This window comes from Cervus canadensis, chromosome X (assembly GCF_019320065.1).
Source record: "Cervus canadensis isolate Bull #8, Minnesota chromosome X, ASM1932006v1, whole genome shotgun sequence".
NCBI classification, from domain to species: Eukaryota; Metazoa; Chordata; class Mammalia; order Artiodactyla; family Cervidae; genus Cervus; species Cervus canadensis.
Window position 1 is genome coordinate 70,106,584 of NC_057419.1, and position 15,955 is coordinate 70,122,538.

At 41.1% G+C, this 15,955-nt stretch overlaps 1 protein-coding gene across 4 annotated transcripts in view; it reads right to left on the reverse strand.

Annotated features, from left to right (window-relative positions):
• LOC122435885 (melanoma-associated antigen B6-like) overlaps positions 1 to 15,955 on the reverse strand; it is a 54,989-nt gene that overhangs the window by 25,723 nt on the left and 13,311 nt on the right. The window contains exons 3-5 of one of the 4 annotated variants that reach the window (XM_043459978.1): positions 15,654 to 15,759; positions 13,590 to 13,682; positions 12,582 to 12,652 (exon numbers count right to left, since the gene is read on the reverse strand). The exons of 1 other annotated variant lie outside the window; for it this stretch is intronic. The gene's annotated coding sequence lies outside the window, so the exon portion shown is untranslated. Of the gene's footprint in view, positions 1 to 12,581; positions 12,653 to 13,589; positions 13,904 to 15,653; positions 15,760 to 15,955 lie in introns of all 4 variants that reach the window. 2 more of the 4 variants (XM_043459980.1, XM_043459979.1) reach the window with 2 other exon arrangements.

Below are 15,955 nucleotides of genomic sequence, written 5' to 3' on the forward strand. Positions count from 1 at the left end.
GTTTCCTGCTCTATACAGTAGATCCTTGTTGGTTATCTACCTTATATACAATAGTGTGTATATGCTCATCCCAAGCTCCTGATTTATCCCTCCCTGCCACGTTTTCTCTCGTTTCCTCTTTGGTAACCAGAAGCTTGCCTTTGATATCTGTTCAGTCTCTTTCTATTTGCTAAAGAAGTTCATTCGTGTAATTAAAAAAAAAAGAAAACTGTATTTCCAGATGAGAACAAGATGGCAGAGGTATAGGTGGATGTGGAGTACATCTCTCTCCACGGATACATCAGGAATACACCTTCAGACACAGAAGTGCATGCAGAACACCAGATGAGAGTGAACAGGAGTACCTGACCATCAGAAAAAATATCTAGAACCACGCCAAACTTGATAGGAGGAAGGAACTAGGGGGGAAAACAGGAGTGTTAGTAGGACTGGACCTGCCCTCGTCGGGTGGGGGCACTGAAGGAAGGTTTGATCCCAACATCGGGGCAACTGTCTGAGTCAGAGAGGAAACATTAAGGCTGAGAGTGGAACAGCTGATCTGTGGCAGCCTAAATGGAATGAGAACGACAATCCTTGCCGCTGCCACACACACCCCGAACTGGGACACAGGTCCCCTAGAAGGCACAATGGCTGGGAGCTGGAGTTTAGGGACTGTGGAGCAATCTCATGGCGAGAGCTGCTCTTGACCGTGGAGAGAACAACTGAGGTGATGTGAGAGAGGAGATTGTGGTGGGCAATGCCTGTGGAGGAAAGACAGGCAGCTGTGGAAGTAAGGCAATACTACTGAGTCACATGTAGAGGGTGGCTGCTGCTGCTGCTAATTCATTTCAGTCATGTCCAACTCTGTGTGGCCCCGTAGACAGCAGCCTGCCAGGTGCACCGTCCCTGGGATTCTCCAGGAAAGAACACTGGAGTGGGTTGCCATTTCCACCTCCAATGCATGAAAGTGAAAAGTAAAACTGAAGTCGCTCAGTCGTGTCCGAGTCTTAGAGACCCATGGACCGAAGCCTACCAGGCTCCTCCGTCCATGGGATTTTGCAGGCAAGAGTACTCGGGTGGGGTGACAGTGCCTTCTCTGGACTAACCCTAGTGAGTATCAAATAGTGAGAACTCACACAGAAGAAACCACCTGAATACAAGAACCAGCATCATCAACCACCTGTAGCACCCTGAGCAGGACACCTCATCTAGACAACAAACAAACAAAAAAATACAAACCCAAACATCAGCAGACAGGATTACCAACCTTACTCAGCCTTGCCCATCAGTGGAAAAACAAACAAACAAGAAATCTAAGCACAAAACTCACCATATACAAGGTTACACAAACCTCTGGACCAACATAGGAGGGTATGAATCAAAAGGAAGAAAGAATTCAACCTTGAAGCCTGGGAAAAGGAGACCTCAAACACATTAAGTTAAAAAAAAAGAAAGAAAAAGCAGAGAAATACTACAGAATTGAAGGAACAAAGCAGAAACACAGAAGTCCAAATAAATGAAGAGGAAATTGTCAAACTACCTGAAAAAAATAATTCAGAATAATGAGAGTAAAGATGATCAAAACCCTTGAAAACAAAATGGATAAAATTCAAATATCAACCACAAACCCTATAAGAATCAAAGAGTTAGCATACTGAAACAAACAAGACAATTACTGAAATTAAAATATGCTGGAAGGAATCAAGAGCAGAATATCTGAAGCAGAAAAAGGAATCAGTGAGCTGAAAGATAAAATGGTGGAAATACCTTCTGAAGAGCACAATAAAGTAAAAGAAATGAAAAGAACTCAGGATAGTCTCACGGACCTCTGGCACAATATCAAACGTACCAACAGTCGAATTATAGGGGTCCCAGAAGAAGAAGAGATAAAGAAAGGGTAGGAGAAAATTTTGCAAGAGATTATATTTGAAAATTTCCCTCACATGGAAAAGGAAATAGCCAATCAAGTCCAAGAGGTGTAGAGTCCCATTCAGGATAAATTCAAGGAGAAACATGCCAAGATACATACTAATCACACTTACAAAGGTTAAACACACAAAAAAGAGTATTAAACGCACTAAGGGAAAAGCAACACGTAACATGCAAGGTAAACCCCATATGTTTAATAGCTGATCCTTCAGCAGAAACTCTGCAGGCCTGATGGGAATGGCAAGATATATTTAAAGTACTGAAAGGGGAAAATCTACAACCAAGAGTACTGTACCTGGCAAGGATCCCATTCAAGATTGATGGAGAAATGAAAAGCTTTTCAGACAAGCAAACGTTAAGAGAATTCAGTACCACCAAACCAGCTTTACAACAAGCGTTAAAGGGACTTATACAGTAAAGAAATACAAGAGAAGAAAAAAGGTCTACAAAATCAACCCCAAACAATGAAGAAAACGGCAATAGGAACATATATATCAATAATTACCTTAAATGTAAATGGATTAAAGGCTCCAACCAAAAGACACAGGCTGGCTGAATGGATACACAAACAAGACCCATATATATGCTGTCTACAAGAAACACACCTCAGACCTAAAGACACATATAGACTGAAAGTGAGAAAATGGAAAATGATTCCATGCAAACGGGAAGTAAAAGAAAGCTGGAGTAGCAATCCTCATGTCAGACAAAATAGACCTTAAAATAAAGAAGTTTACAAGAGATAAGAAAGGACACTACATAATGATCAAGGGGTCAATCCAAGAGGAAGACGTAACGATTGTAAATATCTATGCACCCAACATAGGAGCACCTCATACATGAGACAAACACTAACAGACATAAAACGAGAAATTGACAGTAGCACAATCATAGTAGGAGACTTTAACACCCCACTCACACCAATGGACAGATCATCAACAGGAAATTCATAAGGAAGCACAAGTCTTAAACGACAAATTCGATGAGATGGATCTCATTGACATTGTCAGGACATTCCATGCAAATGCAGAAGAATACACCTTCTTCTCAAGGGCACATGGAACATTCTCCAGGATAGACCACATCGTGGTCCAAAAATCAAACCTCAGTAAATTTAAGAAAACTGAAATCATATCAAGCTTCTTCTCTGGCCACAATGCTATGAGACTAGATATCAATTACAAGAAAAAAACTGTAAGAAACAATAACACATGGAGATTACACAACACGTAAATATCCAACAGGTTACTTAAGAAAGCAAAAGAGAAAACGAAAAATTTCTAGAAGCAAATGACAATGAAAACATGACAACTCAAAACCTATGGGATGCATCAAAAGTAGTTCTAAGAGGGAAGTTTATAGCAATACAATCCTACCTCAACAAACAAGAAAAACATCAGACAGACAATCTAACTTTACACCTAAAACAACTGGAAAAGAAGAACAAAAAATATCCCGAAATTAGTAAAAGCAAAGAAATCATAAAGATCAGAGCAGAAATAATTGAAAAAGAATGGAAAGAAACAATAGTAAATACTAATAAATCTAAAAGCTGGTTCTTTGAGAAGATAAAACTGACAAAACTTTAGCTAGACTCATCAAGAACGAAAGGGAGAAGAATCAAATCAAACAAATTAGAAATGAAAATGAGAGATTACAACAGATAATGTAGAAATACAAAGGATTATAAGAGGCCATTGAACAACTGTATGGCAATAAAATGGATAACCTGGAAGAAATGGACACATTCTTAGAAAATTCAATCTTCCAAGACTGAAACAGGAAGAAACAGAAATTATGAACCACCCAGTTACAAGCACTGCAATTGAAGCTGTGATAACAAACCTTCCAAAAAACAAAAGCCCAGGACCACATGACTTCACAGGAGAATTGCATCAAACATTTAGAGAAGAGCTAATGCCTAAAACTCTTTCAAAAAATTGCAGAGCAAAGAACACTTCCAAGCTCATCCTACAAGGCCACTATCACCCTGATACCAAACCAGAAAAAGACAACACAAAGAAAGAAAACTACAGGCCAATATCAGGGATGAATATAGGTGCAAAAATCCTCAACATAATTTTAGCAAACACAATTCAGCAACACATCAAAAAGCTCATACACCATGATCAAGCTGGGTTTATTTCCAAGATGCAAGAATTCTTCATTATATGCAAATCAATCAATGTGATACATCATATAAACAAATTGAAAGATAAATACCAATGATAATCTCAAGAGATGCAGAAAAAGCCCTTGACAAAATTCAGCACCCATTTGTGATTAAAACTCGTCAAAAAATGGGCACAGAAGGAAACTACCTCAACATAGTAAAGGCCATATATGATAAGTCTACAGCAAATATTACTGTAAATGGTTAAAAACTGAAAGTATTCCTCCTACGATCAGGAACACGGCAAGGGTGTCCACTTTCACCACTATTATTTGATATAGTTCTGGAAGGCCTAGCTCCAGCACTCAGAGAAGACAAAGAAATACAAGGAGTCCAGATCAGAAAAGAAGAAGTAAAGCTCTCACTGTTTGCAGATGACATGATACTGTACATAGAAAACCCTAAAGATACTATCAGAAAATTACTAATACTAATCAGTGAATTTAGCAAAGTTGCAGGATACAAAATCAATACACAGGAATCAGTTGCATTTCTATATACTAACAATGAAAAATCAGAAAGGCAGATCAAGGAATCAATCCCACTTACCATTGCAACAAAAAGAATTAAATATCTAGGAATAAACTTACCTAAGGAGACAAATGACTGTACACAGAAAATAATAAGACACTGATGAGAGAAATCACAGATGACATAAAAAGATGGAGAGACATTCCATGTTCCTGCATAGGAAGAATCCATATTGTGAAAATGACTACATGACCAAACACAACCTACAGATTCAATGTGATACCCATGAAGTCACCAATGGCATTTTTCATGGAACTAGAACAAAACATTTCAAAATGCATATGGAAACATAAAAGACCCAGAAGAGCCAAAGCAATCTTGAGAAAGAATTATGGAGATGGAGGAATCAATCTTCCCGTTTTCAGATTATACTACAAAGCTACAGTCATCAAGACAGTATGGTACTGCCACAACAACAGAAATACAGACCAATGGAACAAGATAGAAAGCCCAGCAATAAACCCATGCACCTGTGGGTACCTTGTATTTGACAAAGGATGCAATAATATACAATGGGGCAAAGACAACCTCTTCAATGAATGGTGCTGTGAAAACTGGACAGCTACGTGTAAAAGAATAAAATTAGAACACTTTCTAACACCATAGACAAAGATAAGCTCAAGATGGATTAAAGAACTAAATGTAAGACCAGAAACTATAAAACTCTTAGAAGAAAACATAGGCAGAATTCTCGACGACATAAATCAAGCAAGGTCCTCTATGTCCCACCTCTCAGAGTAAAGGAAATAAAACATAAAAGTAAACAAGTGGGACCTGGTGAAACTTAACAGCTTTTGCACAGCAAAGGAAACTATCAGCAAGGTGAAAAAACAACCCTCAGAATGGGAGAAAATAACAGCAAATGAAACAACTGAGAAAGGATTAATTTTAAAAATATACAAGCAGCTCACACAACTCAATACCAGAAAAACAAACAACCCAATGGAAAAGTGGAAAAAGACCTAAACAGACATTTCTCCAAAGAAGACATATAGGTGGGTAAGAAACACGTGAATAGATGCTCAAAATCAGACATTATTAGAGAAACGCAAATCAAAACTACAATGAGCTATCGCCTCACACTATTCAGAATGGCCATCATCAAAAAGTCTACAAAAAATAGAGGCTGGAGAGGGTGTGGAGAAAAGGGAATGCTCTTGCACTGCTGGTGGGAATGTAAATTGATACAGCCACTCTGAAAGACGATATAAACATTCCTTAAAAAACTAGGAATAAAACCACCATATGACCCACCAACCCCACTCCCTGGCATATACCCTGAGGAAACCAAAATTGAAAAAGACACATATACCCATTGCTCATTGCAGCACTATCTACAATATCTAGAACATGGAAGCAACCTAGATGTCCGTCAACAGATGAATGGATAAAGAAGTTCTGGTACATATACTCAATGGAATATTACTCAGCCATAAAAAGGAACATATTTGAGTCAGTTCTAATGAGGTGGATGAACCTAGAGCCTATTATACAGAGTGAAGTAAGTCAAAAAGACAGAGATAAATATTGTATTCAAAGGCATATATACAGAATCTAGAAAAATGGTACAGAAGAATTTATTTACAGGTCAGCAATGGAGACCAAGAAAGCTAGTGGAGGTGACGGAATTCCAGTTGAGCTATTTCAAATCCTGAAAGATGATGCTGTGAAGGTGCTGCATTCAGTATGCCAGCAAATTTGGAAAACTCACCAGTGGCCACAGGACCGGAATAGGTCAGTTTTCATTCCAATCCCAAAGAAAGGCAATGCCAAAGAATGCTCAAACTGCCACACAATTGCACTCATCTCACACGCTAGTAAAGTAATGCTCAAAATTCTCCAAGCCACGCTTCAGCAATACGTGAACCATGAACTTCCACATGTTCAAGCTGGTTTTACAAAAGGCAGAGGAACAAGAGATCAATTTGCCAACATCTGCTGGATCATCGAAAAGCAAGAGATTTCCAGAAAGACATCTATTTCTGCTTTATTGACTATGCCAAAGCCTTTGACTGTGTGGATCACAATAAACTGTGAAAAACTCTGAATGAGATGGGAATACCAGATCCCCTACCTGCCTCTTGAGAAACCTATATGCAAGTCAGGAAGCAACAGTTAGAACTGGACATGGAACAACAGACTGCTTCCAAATAGGAAAAGTGGTACGTCAAGGCTGTATATTGTCACCCTGTTTATTTAACTTCTATGCAGAGTACATCATGAGAAACGCTGGGCTGGAAGAAGAACCAGCTGGAATCAAGATTGCCAGGAGAAATATCAATAACCTCTGATATGCAGATGACACCACCCTTATAGCAGAAAGTGAAGAAGAACTGAAGAGCCTCTTGATGAAACTGAAAGAGGAGAGTGAAAAAGTTGGCTTAAAGTTCAACATTCAGAAAACTAAAACCATGGCATCCGGTCCCATCACTTCATGGCAAATAGATGGGGAAACAGTGGCTGACTTTCTTTTTCTGGGCTCCAAAATCACTGCAGATGGTGATTGCAGCCATGAAATTAAAAGACGCCTACTCCTTGGAAGGAAAGTTATGACCAACCTAGACATCATATTAAAAAGCAGAGACATGACTTTGTCAAGAAAGGTCCATCTAGTCAAGGCTATGATTTTTCTGGTGGTCATGTACAGATGTGAGATTTGGACTATAAAGAAAGCTGAGCACTGCAGAATTGATGCTTTTGAACTGTGGTGTTGGAGAAGACTCTTGAGAGTCCCTTGGACTGGCAGGAGATCCAACCAGTCCATCCTAAAGGAGAACAGTCCTGGGTGTTCATTGGTATGACTGAGTTTGAAGCTGAAAGTCCAATACTTTGGCCATCTGATGCAAAGAGCTCATTTGAAAAGACCCTGATGCCGGGAAAAATTGAGGGCAGGAGGAGAAGGTGACAAAGGATGAGATGGTTGGATGGCATCACCGACTCGATGGACACGGGTTTGGGTGAACTCCAGGAGTTGGTGATGGACAGGGAGTCCTGGCATGCTGCAGTTCATGGAGTTGCAAAGAGTTGGACATGACTGAGCGACTGAACTGAACTGAACTGAATGGAGAAACAGTCATAGAGAATAGACTTATGGGCATGGGGAGAGGGGAGGAGAGGGTGAGATGTATGGAGTGAGTAACATGGAAACTTACATTAATGTGTGCAAAATATATAGCCAATGGAAATTTTCTCTGTCTCAGGAAGTTAAAATGGGGCTTTGTATCAATCTAGAGGAGTGGGATGGAGAGGAAGATTGGAGTGAGGCTCAAAAGGGAGGGGATATATGTATACCTATGGCTGATTCATGTTGAGGTTGGATAGAAAACAACAAAATTCTGTAAAGAAATTATCCTTCAATTAAAAAAATTATCTTTCCACATGAGTGGTGTGATCTCTCTTTTTCTGACTTCACTTAATATGAAAATCTCAAGGATGTCCCGTCTCCACTTTTGCTCAACATGATTTCAGAAATACTAGCTGTAGCAATCAGAGATGAGAAAAATAGAAAGGAATCCAAGTTGAAAAAGAAGTGAAACTGGCACTGGTTGCAGATGACATGATACTAGATATAGAAAAGCCGAAAGATGCTCCCAGAAAACAACTGGAGTTCATCAATGAATTGGTAAATTTGCAGGATACAAAATTAATACCCAGTGATTTTCTTAATGGCATCTGGGAATGCATCTGTTGCCTGTTGATTTTGCGAAAGCTACTTCTCCTATTCTTTTGATAATTTACGTCAATCTTCTTTCTAGTGTTGTCAGGCCATCCCTTGCTGCCATTAAGTTCTCCAGCTCTAGATCCTTCACCCCCGTTTTGCTTTAGATTGTCATAATGACTTTGATTTTTCTTCAATCATATTAGAGTCTATAGATATGCCTTGCTTATAGCAATCCTGTACCCACATACAAGCTATATTTTCAATATCAGGTAAAAAGATATTTCCCAAAAAGCAAAGGTTTTCACACCTGCTGGTGTAGCTGAAGTGATGGCTTCTTAAATTTCATGTTCTTTTTCTTACAGTGGTCCTTATGCTGAATTCATTCATCTTGAAATGGTGGCAACTACAACTGCAGACCCAAACTGTGGTACATAACAAGCAATTCAACTTTTTTGCATAATGTCGTGACTTCCCTCCACTTCTTGAGAGCACTTCCAGCACCACTAGGGGCACTTCATATGAGTCCTATCATGTTATTCAAGGTTTACAATATCATGGTAAACACAATGAGAACTACCTGAGAACCACCGGTGGTCAGATTTTTGAGATCATAACTTACTACCGAAACTGCTTATCAGGGATGAATAGTGCTATTCACGGTCCATAAGTTGTGTGTGTGTGTGTGCGCATTACTTTTCATAAATTTAAGCTTTTCATATTTGTGTATATTTTATGGTAGTGAGTGATAAAGTAGACTAGTATCTACATAAATTTTATACATTCATGATACCTTTTTCTTAATCTTTTTTTATTGCTAGGCTATGCGAGTCACCTGTTTTTTCAAGTCATCTCAAATCTCTGAATCGTTTTCAATGTATTTATTGAAAAAAAATTCATCTATATGTGGACCTGCACAGTTCAAATTTGTGTTGTTCAAGGGTCGATTGCATACAAGGAGGTGGCAATGCTGAGCCGTACGATAGTTACATTTGTGATTTTCTGAGGAACCTCCACACTGTTTTCCATAGTGGCTGTTCCAATTTATATTTCCAGCAACTGTGTACAAAGGTTCCCTTTTCTCAACAGCCTTGCCAAAACGTGTTATCACTTGGCTTTTTGATAATAGCTGTGCCAACAGGCATGAGGTGATGTCTTACTGTGGTGTGGATTGTCATCTCCCTGATGGTTAGTGATGCTGAGCTCCTTTTCATATAGCTGCTGGCCATTTGTATGTCTTCTTTGGAAAATGTTTAGGTTCTTTGCTCCTTTTTTTTAGTGATTTTAAATTAATTAGTCTGTCATTGAGTTGTCTGAGTTCCTTTTATAAGATATTAATTTATGAGATATATGGCTTGCAAGCTTTTCTCCATTCCACCTTTTCATTTAGTTGACTGTTTCCATTGCTATACAGAATCTTATTAATTTGATGTAGTGCCATTTAGCTTTGTTTTTCTTGCCTGTGTTTCTGATGTCAAATTGAAAAACAAAACAAAACAAACAAACAAAAAAACAAAATAAAATCCCCGGAACACTGCCAAGACAAATGACAAGGAGTTCTCCCCTATGTTTACTTTTAAGTGTTTTAAGGTTTCTGGTCTCATTTTTAAGTTTTAAATCCAATTTGCATTTTTCGAGTGATGTAAGATACAACTCAAGTTTAATCCTTTTCATGCAAATATTCAGTTTTCTCGACACTATTGGGTGACTGAGGATACCCTCTTTTTCACTGTGTATTCTTAGTGCCTTTCTCAAAGATGACTTGACTTTCTGTGCATGGTTGTATTCCTAGGCTCTATTCTGTTCTACTGGTCTGTGTGTCTATGTATACGCTGGTATCACATGGTCTTGAACAAAGGCAAGATGTGCCAGGCTTCCACCTTTGCTCGTCTTTCTCAACATTATTTTGTCTATTCAAGGTCTTTTGTGGTTTCATAAGAATTTTACCATTTCTATTTCTCTGGAAAATTCCAGTGGAATTATGACACACAGTACATTAAGTCTGTAGATCACTTTGGGCAGGATGGATACTTTCACAGTATGGCTTCTTCCAATTCATATACTTGGGGCATCTTTTTATTTGTGTCTTTTCCAACTTCTTCCATCAGTGTCTTGTTGCTTTCAGTGTATAGATATTTCACTTCCTGGATTAAACTTATTTCAAAGTATTTTATTCTTTTTGACATATTTGAAGTAGAACTGTTTTCTTAAGTTCTTTTTCAGATAGTTTGTTGTTGGTATTTAGAAACACAACTCATTTTTCTGAGTTATTTTGTGTCCTGCACCTTTCTTGAATGCATTTCTTAGTACTAACAGGACTGAAACTCAAATCATTCACCCCACTGACACTTCCCCCTACCAAGAAATGTCACAATCTCTCTTGGTACCCAGCTGTACCAGCCCGAGACAGGGGGTGATGCCAAAGAGTCAAATTGCTGTGCTTACACATTTCAAGTGCATCTGATGTAAATTTTCTGCTTACCTATGGTACTGCAATTTCTTAATTGGGTTCTAGGCCTTCTATAAAGGTATTTTGTTACTTATACAATTTTAAAATCTGGGTTGCTGTGGGGAAACAGGGGCTGGGAATTCCTGTTCCACTGTATTGCAGATGCCACACACTCAAGACCCTTTTCGTTATTTCCTGATATCAACAATTTCACTGTCTTCATTCCCAATGGTAAGAAACTCCCAATACTCTTGATATGTTATCTTGCTCTGAATCACAAAGAGAGATTCAAAGGTTTCCAATTCGTTATAGAAAATACCAAAACATTTATACTTATACTGAAATGCAGTAATAAATGGGATATACTTTGTTCATAAACACAGATACGGAAGTCAAACAGACCTTCAATGACAAGGAAGAATATTTCAATACTATGAAAAAGAAAGCCCTAAGCAGAAAAAGATACATTTCCCAGTTACTGAGGTCAAGCAAGAACAAAAAGAGACATAAAATGTGTTCCCTTAAGCTCCATCTTGGTACTCAATTACTTCAAATACTTCCTTTTCTTCTCAACCTCAAGATGAATGATCTGTCCTGGATGTCACTATGTGGGAGGAGCAAGAGGACTGAGATCTGAAACATGCCCTACTCATGGCAGTAGCACTCTCTCTTAGCTCTCGAGGCCTCTCTCTACCTCATCCTATGATGGAATTCAGGACCTCCAAGGGCTGACAGCAGGAAGTGGATGCTACAGAACCCCAGTGGTTCTGGGTCACTATTTCTTTCACTTCTTTGTCAGGGGCTTCACATATATATCGGACAATTCCTACTCTGACCTGAGATAGTCCTCCTTAGACCAAAGGTTTCAAGTCCCTGACAACTGTACTGTGACAAAAGAGAAAAGAGATGTTCACCTTGAGATCTCTCCCTGGAACCTTCTTACGCCTAATATTCTTGGGGGTGCTTTCCTCAGTCCAGACGTATGGGTGTCCTCCTATAGGCACTTGCCCCTTTGATTAAAGGCTTCTTGGGAAAAGCCACATCCCTGAAAAGCCCCGATCACTTTCCCTGCTCCAAACTTGCAGAGAATGAATCACTGTCCTAGGAGCGATAAGAGATGGGGAATCCATGGCATAGGTAATGGGGCCCAGGTAGAGACCTGTGAGAGAAACAAAACGTGGTAACCTGTCCCTTCTCTCCTTCAGCCAGATTTCTCAGGCAACCTCTAATAAATAAACTTTATATTTTAGATCAAACAGAGATTTCTTAATACAAAGAAATGGCTATGTGATGATTGTTTTGTGAGTCCTTGATCTTTTAAGCTTATCTGAAACCTCATATGTATGCATAGATGATCTTATTGCCAGAAAATATTATCTCTTACTTTCCTCTCTTCATATGTCACACTCGTTATGGCATTATTATTATTATTGCTCTGGCTATGTATTACAATGTAATTGTTTGAACCTAGAGTCTTCCTTCTTATTGCTTCCAATACATTTCACAGTAATGAGAATAAGAAGGGAATTAAGGGAACAAGGTCAGCTCAGGCTTGCAGGAGTGAGAGGGTGAGCTTTAGAATAACTCAGATCAGGGGGCTATGCCCATCCCTGTCACTTAAGCAGCTATGGGAAGTTTGTCACACCATTAAACTCTCTGAGAGAGCCTTGGGCTCTTAAACTCTGAAGGGAGTTTGGCAAGCCCTGCCTGGAAGGACTGGTGGCATGTGGTGGTAACTGTAAAGCATCTGCCACAGTGCCTGGCAGGCACCATATCCCTCCTTTCTCATGACTGGTGGCTGTACTTTCCAACGAAGATCTGGCCTCCCTTAGGCCTGACATAGGGCTTCCCCGGTGGCTCACCAGTAAAGTGTCCGCCTGTGATACAGCAGCTGCAGGAGATGCAGACTCAGTCTCTGGGTCAGGAAGATCCCCTGGAGGAGAAAATGGCAAACCACCCCAGAATTCTTCCTTGGAATATCCCATGGACTAAGGAGCCTGGTGGGCCACAGTCCATGGAGTCACAAGAGAGTCCGACATGGCTTAGCAATTCAACAAGAAGGAGGAGGCCTGGTATAAAGATGTGAGGGAGAGCCTTGCCTGACAGTCTTCCCCTGAGCTTTCTAGAACTGACATCAAAGGGCAGGGCATGACTCTCTTTAGTCCCCTCTATTCAGGGATGAGTACACCCCTCAACCTTCACTTGGACTTCACAATTTGACTTCTGTTGAGGCCTGAGGAATCCCCTCCTTCTTGACCTGAAGCATACCTCCTTATAGTAAGACCCATATGTCACTGTGAGCCTGGAGGAGGAGACAGGGTGGCCTTATCTAGCCACCCCTGCCCATAGTCTCACAAGAATGAAAGCTGTGGCAAGCTCCTTGAGGATGATAGATGGTTCCTCTCAGGGTCCCAAGTCAGGGTCCAAAATTTGACTCTTAGCCAAGCCCAAAACTCCCCACTCTGTTGACATGGGACCACCACCATCAGACCAAAACCCCAACTTTCCTGCTATTACACAGTCAGAACTGAAGGGGCCCTTGGCCTGACAACTCTACCTGTTGCCTTCTAGTCTGACAGTAGGGAAGATTCTGTGTGGCTATCCTGGTATGTGTGTTTAAACAGTTTTACCGTCCTCACCCTGACTTGGAAATAACCTGGAAATATTGATAAGCTGGAAATATTCCCTGGTTTGCCTTAAGGCTTCTCCCCTCAGGCCCCCAATTCCCCGAGACCCCCAAGGGAGAAGTGGAATTTGCCTCATCGGTCCACCACAGCCTGTGGTCTTGCGAGGCTAACAGCAGTGGAAGGAATATGTTCTACCCCTATTGTTTTGACACAGATGGTCTTTTCAGTCATCAGGGTCCCTACCTTGGCTTCTGGTGCAATCTGGAAATCGTCCTTCTGCTGAGCTGTGGCTGCTCCCGTTGACCAGGATGAGGTTCCTTCCCTCCACGAGACGCTCTGGGAGGAAGTGAGTAGGACTCACCACGACACCAGGCCTAAGTGGCAGAGTCTCAGGCCTGACAGGGACAGTGCCCTCTGTGGCCACCTTCCTTCTAGGGGGCATCCTTCATTGTCAGCCCATGCCATCAGTTGACTCCTGTTTGGAACTCAGTACCCGACCTCAACTGAATGGCGCCTCCTGCACTAGTCCAAGGACTGTAAGGCCCGAAGCCATTTGCCTTCAGAAAATGAGGGATAAATCTAGTCTGAAAGTCCTGCCTGTTCTCCCCAAGGGCCCATTACATTTGCAGGAATTTCTACGAATTTCTCTGTAGCGGGGTAGTTGCCTGCTGCACTCCTCAGACAAGTTTGTGCCACTCTCATACCTCGCATTTCCACTCTGTCATGAACAGCCAGTCTATAAACCAAGGTCCTCACCTCCTTGACACCAACTAGGGAGAAGTCACGGGGCCCTTGAGCTGACCAGAACTTCCCTCTGCCTCCCAGGGCTCACTGGAGAAGATGGGCTAAGTGTAGCCCTGTTGGGTGTGAGTTGAGGGGCTTTCACGTCCATACCCTGGGTCTTCACTTTGACTCTGCACCCTTCCTGGGGCTGCTCTATCCTCTGCTGATTCCCAAAGTCCCTACTTTTCAGGGACCTGAGTTGAAAGTGTTAACCACAGCAGCCCACATCGTTCTGGACTTCATGGGCTTGTCAACAAGGACAAGTGTATCTTTACAGGTTCCTACTATGTCGCTGCATCTTTCCATCACCCTCATTCAGGTTTCTCACTGTCAATTCTGAGAGACTGATCCTCTCTCCTCTACCAACCTCAGAACTCTGCACCGAGACCAAGTTTCTTAGCTCTCTGAGAGGCCTGAAGAATAAGCGAGGCTATGCTTAGCCTAACAGGTCTGAGATCCCCTGTGACTGAGAGCAGTTGGGAGGGCTGTTCCAGTGATCAACCCCCATATTCTGGGGTGTTCCTCTCCTCAATCCTCCTACATGGGGTCCTCATCTTGCTTTCTGGGTCTTGGATTAAAGGCTTCTGGGGAAATTCCACATCTCTGCAAACTCTGGAGCCGTGCTTGCTCTGCAGTGCTACAGAGAATGAATGGGTCCTTTTCCCAGGAATGATAGGAGATGGAGAAGCTACAGCCAAAGGCCGGAGTCCCAGGACAGGTGGTCATCCGTCAGGGAAAAATGGTACATCAATCTATCTCATCAGCCAGGGGAAGGTTCTCACGTCATTTCTGTTCTGATAGATTTACTTTCTACAGACAAGAGACTGTAGGCATGATATGGCGAGCCCCTGGTCTTCAGAGGTTATCTCACATGGCCAATGCACATGCTAATACTGTCACCGAATATTGTCTCTTTCATTTATCTATGAGTAATGAATAAGGGATAGATATTTCTGGTTAATTGTATTTGGTATTCTTACTGCTCTGGCTACACATTCTGATCCACTAGCTTGAGCACAAGGGCATTCTTTTTTATCACTTAGGACAAATTTTGAAGTATTGAGAGAAACACTGAAATAAAACATACAGGGTGGGAACTTTCCTGGTGGTCCAGTGGCAAGTACCCCAGGCTCCCACTGCAGGGGTCCCAGGTTCCATCCCTTGTCAGGGAAGTAGACCCCAAGTGCCGCAAATAAGATCCAGCACAGCCAAATAAATAAATAAGAAAAAGGAAATTAAATGTCAAAGATTAAAAGTACTTGTTTAAAAGAAAAGACAAGGGTATGTCTCTGGGTCGGGGAAGAAGAACAGTATGTATGCTACAGTAGTTTCGAGCAGGAGTCTAGTCCCAGCTCTGTCATTTGCCAGCCTTAAGTAGTTTGGCACTAAACCAAACTCTAACTCTATGAGCCTCAGGCTCTCCACTGTGAAGTGAGTTTTATAAACCCTGCCTTGTCAGACTGGTGGAATATATGTATTCATGGAAAGCATCTAACACAGCACCTGTCTCTATTGAGAACTTACAGGCAATCGCAGTTATTATGATTATCTTGACCTCAGATGTTACATCAGCTGGGTTTCTTTTCTTGTTTTGCATCCATCAGATGTCAGAAACTATGCAGCGTTCTAACTGAAAGAAAAACAAAAGTGACCCCACCTCTGCAATCAGCCAAAATTCTGCTTAGCAATGAAACCAAAGTAATATATTCTCTCCACTCCCACTTTACCCTGCTTCTTTCTTGTTCTTCTTGAAATAGAGAGTATCTCAGCCTCTTCTGTACAATAACAGCTTCCCTGGAAACTATAATTGAATGGGCAGACTGGGA